General features: G+C 47.3%; 1 protein-coding gene across 1 annotated transcript in view; it reads left to right on the top strand.

Annotated features, from left to right (window-relative positions):
* LOC137645799 (high mobility group nucleosome-binding domain-containing protein 5-like) overlaps nucleotides 1–8316 on the top strand; it is a 279134-nt gene that overhangs the window by 96459 nt on the left and 174359 nt on the right. The window lies entirely within an intron of this gene.

Genomic DNA, 8316 nt, shown 5'->3' with positions numbered 1-8316 from the left:
GTAGGACCTCTATATGCTTCCTTCATCCCCTGCCTTGGCATTCCCTCTGTTTAGCCTTGATTCCCTTTCTGAGTAGAGGGATCAAGTGTCTAATGGAGTATTCATCGCCTCTCAGTCCTCCCTAAGGGAATGAACCCCCCTTAGGGTTGCGTCCGAGAGTGAGGTTAGGCTAGCCCTTCCTCTATGGCTAGGAATAGTCTATGACTGTCCTGCGATAGCGATATGTCTTCTATCCTTCCTAGTTCGGGGCTCTTAGCCCGGTTCTAGGTTAGGTTTTGGAAGGTTACTCTGTCCCCTGCTGAAACTGTACCCATGCACCGTTTCAGCCTGGCGGCCTTAGCTTAGGTTAGGGAGTGTCCTCCCTTTCCCTAGTGGCCGCTCTGGTACAGAACCCCTTCCTTGGAAGACTCTTCTCTTCTCCCCTCCCCACCTATCTCTTGTATAGCCTAGCCTACACTTAGGTTAGTCTATACCCATCTGTCCCCTGTCCTAGAACTCCTCCTTAGGGTGGAGTGATAGGGCTACCTTGAGCTTCCTTGTGCAGTCCGCTCTGGTACATATACCCTTCATAGTGTCCTATGGGGTTAGCCACTGGATGCGTTCTGCTTGTGGAGGTCTCTCCCCTCTTGGGTGTCCCCTAGCCCTCCCTTGGGCTACCCTAGCTCCCGGTCCTCTGCGACCCCGGCTCCTGGGTGATAGAGCCTGCCTCTATCATGGGTACACCCTCTCAGGGGGGGATGTCTGGATTCCATGACTGGACTTCTTACATCCCTCCCCCTGTCTCTCACTATCCGGGTGCCGGTCCCTTGCCGCCTCCACTGTCGGCGATACCTGCCTCCTACCTTGGTGACTCTCCCCCTACCCTCATGCCGCCAGCCCCCCCGCTTGCCGGGGGACTGTCGACCGCCGACGGCCTTCCTCCTTCCTCCTAGCTTCACCGTCCGCCTGCCGGTCGGCCACCTGGTTCAGCTATAACCATCCTTACCCCAGTCACCAATCCGGCATCCTCCGACTGCCGGAGTCGCCGCTCCTCTGCCGGCGTGCCGCCGTTGTGCCGGCGGCCGCCACCCTGGTATTACTCTTGACTTACATTTTGTCTGTCCTAATGCCAGAAACTCTGCTAAAGCGGCCTCCGGCGTGCCGGAGGTCTGCCGGAACCTCCCGGAGGCGTCAAGGATACTTGCACCCCCTTCTCCTAGCTATCACTTGTATACTGATAGCTCTACACTGCAAACAGATAGCCTGTTTACACTCTTTAGATCAGTGCCTTGGTACTGTTCTATTAGTAATCATGCTGTTCCTTTGCATTCTTCAAAATTCCAGCATGCTGCGTGCATCTTAGCGCGGCTGGTTGCCGGAAGCAGTTACCCTAAGGGACCTGTTAACTCCCTAATTTGGGACTGAGTGATCTCAGTCCCAAACTTATCCTTGGTTTTCCATGGAATTCCATTGCCCTGCGGAATTTCAGGGAATACTATCCTGTGCCTTCGGCCATCTCGGATTATCCAGGGCTAAAGCTTGCGGTAGCCAGACGGGCGAGATGCATGGAGTATGTTTTCTTTACTACTTCAATCTCTATGCATCACACCCTTTCTTTAAGTTAATATTAATGATTAATCTTAACTTAGCTTAAGAACCATTCTTATGACTCCCCCATACTCATTTTCTCTTTCTTCCACAGGAGGAGCAGATGAAGTGTGACTTCGACTTCTGCGCTGTGAAACGCCCGCACTTCTACGGGCATACGGCTTGCAGGACTCACGCCCCTTGTGCTAACAAGAAAGGGGATCTGAAATTCTGGGACCCACTGAATTGTACGGTCTGCCAGGCTCAACTAGTTGATGCCTTCCATAACCCTCCCTCAGCGGAGGTCAGGGACACTTCTCGGGAGAAGCTACGCAAGTGGGTGCGTGGCTTCCAGAAGAATGCCACCGGACCGTACCTGGCCACTGAAGAAATGAGGTCACTCTTGTTCCCTAAGGCCTCCCCTGATTCAGTGGTACCCAAGGATGTGATTCCCACTGTCCAAATTACAGTGGAACCTGATGTTGTCATGGCTCAGTCCATGCACGAGTGCCGCCTGGATTCTGAAGATGACGAACATATGTCGGATGTCTCGAAAGACACGGAGAAGACTCTTATGGCTCAAGGAGCTGAAGATGACGAAGACCAGGTGGAATACGCCGAGTCGGAGCAAGAGGTCGCTCCTCCTTCCATCTCCGCTCCTACTCCTACACCGACGGAAGTATCTATCCCGTCTACCTCCACGACCCCGGATCCCTCTTCTTCCACTCAAGAAATGATCCGGTTGATTAGAGCCGTCATGGACGACAGGTTAAAGGAGAATCAGGAGTTCATCAGGTCCATGATGGGATCCAGAGAACCGAAGAGGATTTCGGTTTAGGATCTCCCCGCTTGCTCACATGCCAACCCGTGGAGGTATGCTGAGCATATGGTTATCGCGACCGGCAGGATCTTTATCAGCGACAAGATCGGCACGGTCCCTTTGGAAGACGTGGAGTTCTTCCCAAACTTTGAGGCCTACCCGGACTGTTACGTCCGACTTCGTTCTGAACCTGCCTCTAAGGAAGAGACCGAACCGAAGGAAGAGATAGTGTTCGATCTCGCGAAGGCCCAGGCTATGCTAGCCAACACATTCAAGAGTAGGGGTTTTACCTGCTCTAAGCTTCCGGCCCTGAGCAAGAAGCACCCTACTTATGTCGCACCTGCAAATGCGGGTACTTCCATTCTTGGAAAAGGCCTTCACTGCGTGCCTTAAAGCTGTGGAAGAGGGGAAAGCCTGCCCTGCACTGGAGGAGTGCAGACCCTTCTCCATAGTCACTCCCCCTGACGCTCGACACTGGAAGGATATCCAGCATACTTTCGTCGTGGGAAAGCTAGATCCTGACGTCGCCGGACGTCAGTTTAACGAAGACCTCCCTAAGCTCAACGATCACCTCCTTCGTCGGGAACAAGATACGAAGGAGAGGCTCGCAGCATCCATGTCTCACCAAGTCCATCTTGAAATTATGGCCTGTGACACCAGAGTACCAAACCACTACATGGTACTCTCCAAATCCCACATGACAACCGTGATGAAGGACTTGTACCACTTCATGAAGGCTCGGAGAGCCTGTCGTGAATTCGTGTTCGCAGGTGCCACTGTGAAACACGAACCCCGGAGGCTGATTTCCTCCAACATCTGGGGTAAACACCTCTTTCCTTCTGACCTTGTGAAGGAAATCACCGACAAAGCCGCCACGGAGAATAGGAACCTTCTCCACAATTGGGGCATGTCAAGAAAAAGGAAACCCTCTCAGGACGACGGACCTCAACCTAAGAGGAAATCCCTAAAACAGAAACCCCAGCAACGTCAACCAAGACGTCAGTTTCCGGGACCCGCTACCTCCCAAGTGGCAGCTCAGCCACAACAGACCTTTCAATTGGTCACCCAACCGGTGTTGTCACAGTCACCGGTCTTCACCCCTGCTTTCGAGCAACAGACAACTACCTTTCGTCCCAAAGGTAGAGGCTCAAACAGAGGTGCAAGCAGAGACGCATCTCGCCGTCCCTCCAGAGGCAGAGGAGGAAAGGGAGCTAGCGGCCGAGGCAGCAAGCCCTCGGGACACCAGAAGCAATGAAGTGCTTCCGGTGGGAGGAAGACTCCCCCAATTCCAGGATCGTTGGACCTTCGATCCCTGGGCACACAGCATCGTCAAGAAGGGTCTAGGCTGGAGTTGGACTCAACCACCCCCAACCTTCCAGCAATTCTTCCAACAATCAACCCCCCTTCTGGAAGAATATGTCCTAGATCTCTTGAACAAGAAGGTGATAAGGAAGGTAAAGTCCACCAGGTTCCAAGGGAGACTGTTTTGTGTCCCCAAGAAAGACTCCGACAAACTCAGAGTCATTCTGGACTTATCCCCCCTCAACAAGTTCATAGCGAACGACAAGTTCAAGATGCTGACTCTTCAACAGATAAGGACCCTTCTGCCTCGAGATTCCTACACGGTCTCCATAGACCTGGCGGATGCCTACTGGCACGTTCCAATGAACCATCACGCTTCCTCCTACCTAGGATTTCGACTCCAAAGGAAAAGCTACGCCTTCCGGGCCATGCCCTTCGGCCTCAACGTGGCCCCTCGGATCTTCACAAAGCTGGCGGACGCCATAGTACAACAGCTCCGCCTCCGAAACGTCCAGGTGATGGCCTACCTCGACGACTGGCTAGTCTGGGCTCCATCGCCCGAAGATTGTGTAAAATCTTGCAACAAAGTCACCCAGTACCTAGAACACCTGGGATTCAAGATCAACGAGAAGAAATCTCGCCTCTCTCCAGCTCAGAAGTTCCAGTGGTTGGGAATCCAATGGAACCTTCAGTCACACCGCCTTTCCATCCCCCAGAAGAAAAGGAAGGAAATAGCAGGGTCTGTCAAGCGACTGCTGAAATCCAAACGAATTTCAAGACGCCAGCAGGAACGAGTTCTAGGCTCTCTACAGTTCGCCTCAGTAACAAACCCAGTGCTTCGTGCACAGCTAAAGGATGCCGCGGAGTCTGGAGACGTTCTGCATCCATCGCTCGAAGAGACCTCAAGAGACGGCTTCCAAACAGACTTCGACTTCTCCTAAAGCTGTGGTCAGAAGCAAAGGCCCTGAAAAGGTCCATTCCTCTCCAACACCCTCCTCCATCACTCAACATCCACACGGACGCTTCGCTGGAGGGTTGGGGAGGTCACTCCCACCAAAAACAGGCTCAAGGCACCTGGTCTCCCCTGTTCAAGACGTTCCATATAAACATCTTGGAGGCCATGGCGGTCCTTCTAACTCTGAAGAAATTATCCCCGCCGCCCTCGATCCACATTCGTCTAACCCTAGACAACTCGGTGGTAGTTCGTTGTCTCAATCGCCAAGGCTCAAGATCGCCCCAGATAAATCAGGTGCTTCTCCCAATCTTCCGTCTGGCAGAGAAGAAGAAGTGGCACCTGTCTGCAGTTCACCTACAAGGATTCCGCAACGTGACAGCGGATGCTCTATCTCGGACAAACCCGATAGAGTCGGAATGGTCTCTAGACGCAAGATCGTTCTCCTTCATCTCTCACCAAGTCCCAGAACTTCAGATAGATCTCTTTGCAACGAGCGACAACAATCAACTTCCTCGGTATGTGGCCCCGTACGAGGACCCCAAGGCAGAAGCAGTGGATGCCATGTCACTGGACTGGAACAGATGGTCCAAGATCTACCTGTTCCCTCCCACCAACCTTCTGTTGAAAGTCCTCTCCAAACTGAGAACCTTCAAAGGGACAGCGGCCCTAGTGGCTCCCAAGTGGCCCCGGAGCAACTGGTACCCCCTGGTCCTGGAGCTGCAGCCCAAGCTGATCCCTCTCCCGGGCCCAGTTCTCTCCCAACAAGTACAGAAGTCGACTGTCTTCGCTTCATCATCGAAAATCAAGGACCTTCATCTCATGATTTTCTCTCCCTAGCCGCAAAGAAGAGGTTTGGGATCTCGAAGAAAAGTCTGGACTTCCTAGAGGAATACAAGACCGAATCCACAAGACGGCAATACGAATCATCCTGGAGGAAATGGGTCTCCTTCGTCAAGACAAAAAATCCTAAAGAAATCACGATTGATTTCTGCATGTCCTTCTTTATTCACCTTCATGGACAGGGATTAGCAGCCAATACGATTTCAACCTGCAAATCGGCCTTGACCAGACCAATTCTATATGCTTTCCAAATTGATCTGTCCAGCGACATCTTCAACAAACTACCGAAAGCATGTGCTCGCCTACGCCCAGCACCCCCACCGAAACCGATCTCCTGGTCACTAGACAAGGTGCTCCATTTTGCCTCCAACTTGGATAATGATTCATGCCCTCTCAAGGATCTGACTCAGAAAGTTATATTTCTCTTTGCTCTTGCTTCGGGAGCTCGAGTCAGCGAAATAGTGGCATTATCAAGAGAAGACGGACACATCCTGTTTACCGATACAGGAGTCGTTACCCTCTCCCCTGATCCGACGTTTCTCGCCAAAAATGAATTACCCACCAAAAGATGGGGCCCCTGGAGAATATGCCCCCTGAAGGAAGATGTCTCTCTATGCCCAGTAGAGAGCCTCAAGGTCTATCTTCGCAGAACTTCGAACTTTGGTGGAGGCCAACTCTTCAAAGGAGAAACATCGGGCAGCGACCTGTCACTGAAACAATTAAGAGCGAAAATCACCTACTTCATTCGCAGAGCGGATCCTGACAGTACACCCGCTGGTCATGATCCTAGGAAAGTTGCATCTTCTCTGAATTTCTTTCAGAGTATGGACTTTGAAAGCCTTAAAAACTTCACAGGCTGGAAGTCCTCGCGCGTTTTCTTTAAACATTATGTGAAACAAGTGCACGAAGTCAAACATTTTGTGGTAGCCGCAGGTAGTGTTATGAAACCTGCACCTAACTCTGCGTAGAACAGTGAGTTACTTGGGACTCTAACTCTTCGGGTGCCTATGTTGACCCTCGAGCGATACATAGTGATGTCGAAAACACTTAGTGCTTTTATAACTGTTCTTATCCCAGGTGAAATGTCATAGTTGTCACACAAGTGCCGCATGCCCTGAGCATGATGTGTTTTTTAATCAAAGACTTGCGTTCCTCGAGAACGAGTGCCTACTAATAAACTTGAAATTCCTTTTCAGATTCAAGAGCAAGTCTTTATTACTATGTACATTATAATTACTGTAAATGAACTTTACTTATTGCTGTAATTTATTTAATTTCTGCATTTGTGAAATAAAATTTCTATTTTATTACCTGTGCGTCTCAATCAGCTCCTACTTACTATGAAATACATGCCTGTCATAGTTTTATTATCCCCTTTTCCTTATGGTTATGGAAAAATTAAGATACTAACTCTTAATTTATATTCACTCTGATTATGTAATGTTCCAATACGAATACTTACTCTTCATACCCTGGAGATGAATCATCCTTCTCAACACAGTGCCCAACCACCACTGGTCTGCTTTTCAGAATGTTCCTATACAAATACCAAACATTCGGCTTCATCTCCAAGTTCTTCTATCAGGATGAATAGCCCTTCAATACCACTTTGACGTCGGCATGGCCCGTGGGAACTTCACTGCCAAGGGGGGCAGGATGCTTCTTCCCTACGGTTCTTTACCAAGATTACTATGCTAATTTGTCAATGCCTTGGCACTTACTATTAGGGGAAAATCTACCACGATACATTGATTCTCTGGTATTCTTCCATCAGGACGCCATGGCTTGAGCCCAAAAAACGGATTTTGAGCGAAGCGAAAAATCTATTTTTGGGTGAGATAGCCATGGCGTCCTGATGGACCCTCCCTGCTACTTCGTCCAGTTTTAGGTCCCACCCTGCTCTGCTGTATCATGGTGATGGGCAAGCAACTGGCTTCAGGATAAAGACGGACGTGACGTCATTTAAGCAATGGCGCCCGTTTGTTTACGTCTCGAGTATCAGTAGTAGCCACGAATGAGATTAGCTATGGAACGGCTCCCAGCTATTCTCAGCCCTTACACACCGAAGCATTAACTCTGTTCGGGGTGTAGATAGCTATGTGGCGCGTTAATACATGCGTCCCCTGTTGATATACGATGTCTTAAAGGGAAACCTTTAGGATACTCGCTCCAGAAGTTAGAATTCTGTGATAACCTGTGGTTAAATTCTCTGGGAATATCTTAGTAGTTATTTACCCGAGGAAGCTACCAAAAAGGAACCTTCCATCAGGACGCCATGGCTATCTCACCCCAAAAATAGATTTTTCGCTTCGCTCAAAATCCGTTATATATATATATGTATGTGTATATATATATATATATATATATATATATATATATATATATATATATATATATATATATATATATATATATATATATATATATATATATATATATATATATATATATATATATATATATATGTATATATATATATGTATACATATATATTTATATATATATATATATATATATATATATATATGTATATATATATATATATATATATATATATATATATATATATATATATATATATATATATATATATGTATATATATATATATATATATATATATATATATATATATATATATATATATATATGTATATATATATATATATATATATATATATATATATATATATATGTATATATATATATATATATATATATATATATATATATATATATATATATATATATATATATATATATATATATATATATATATATATATACATATATATATATATATATATATATATATATATATATATATATATATAT

This window comes from Palaemon carinicauda, chromosome 8 (genome assembly GCF_036898095.1).
Source record: "Palaemon carinicauda isolate YSFRI2023 chromosome 8, ASM3689809v2, whole genome shotgun sequence".
NCBI classification, from domain to species: Eukaryota; Metazoa; Arthropoda; class Malacostraca; order Decapoda; family Palaemonidae; genus Palaemon; species Palaemon carinicauda.
The sequence above is the reverse complement of the archived record's forward strand: the minus strand, read 5'-3'. Positions and strand labels throughout refer to the sequence as shown.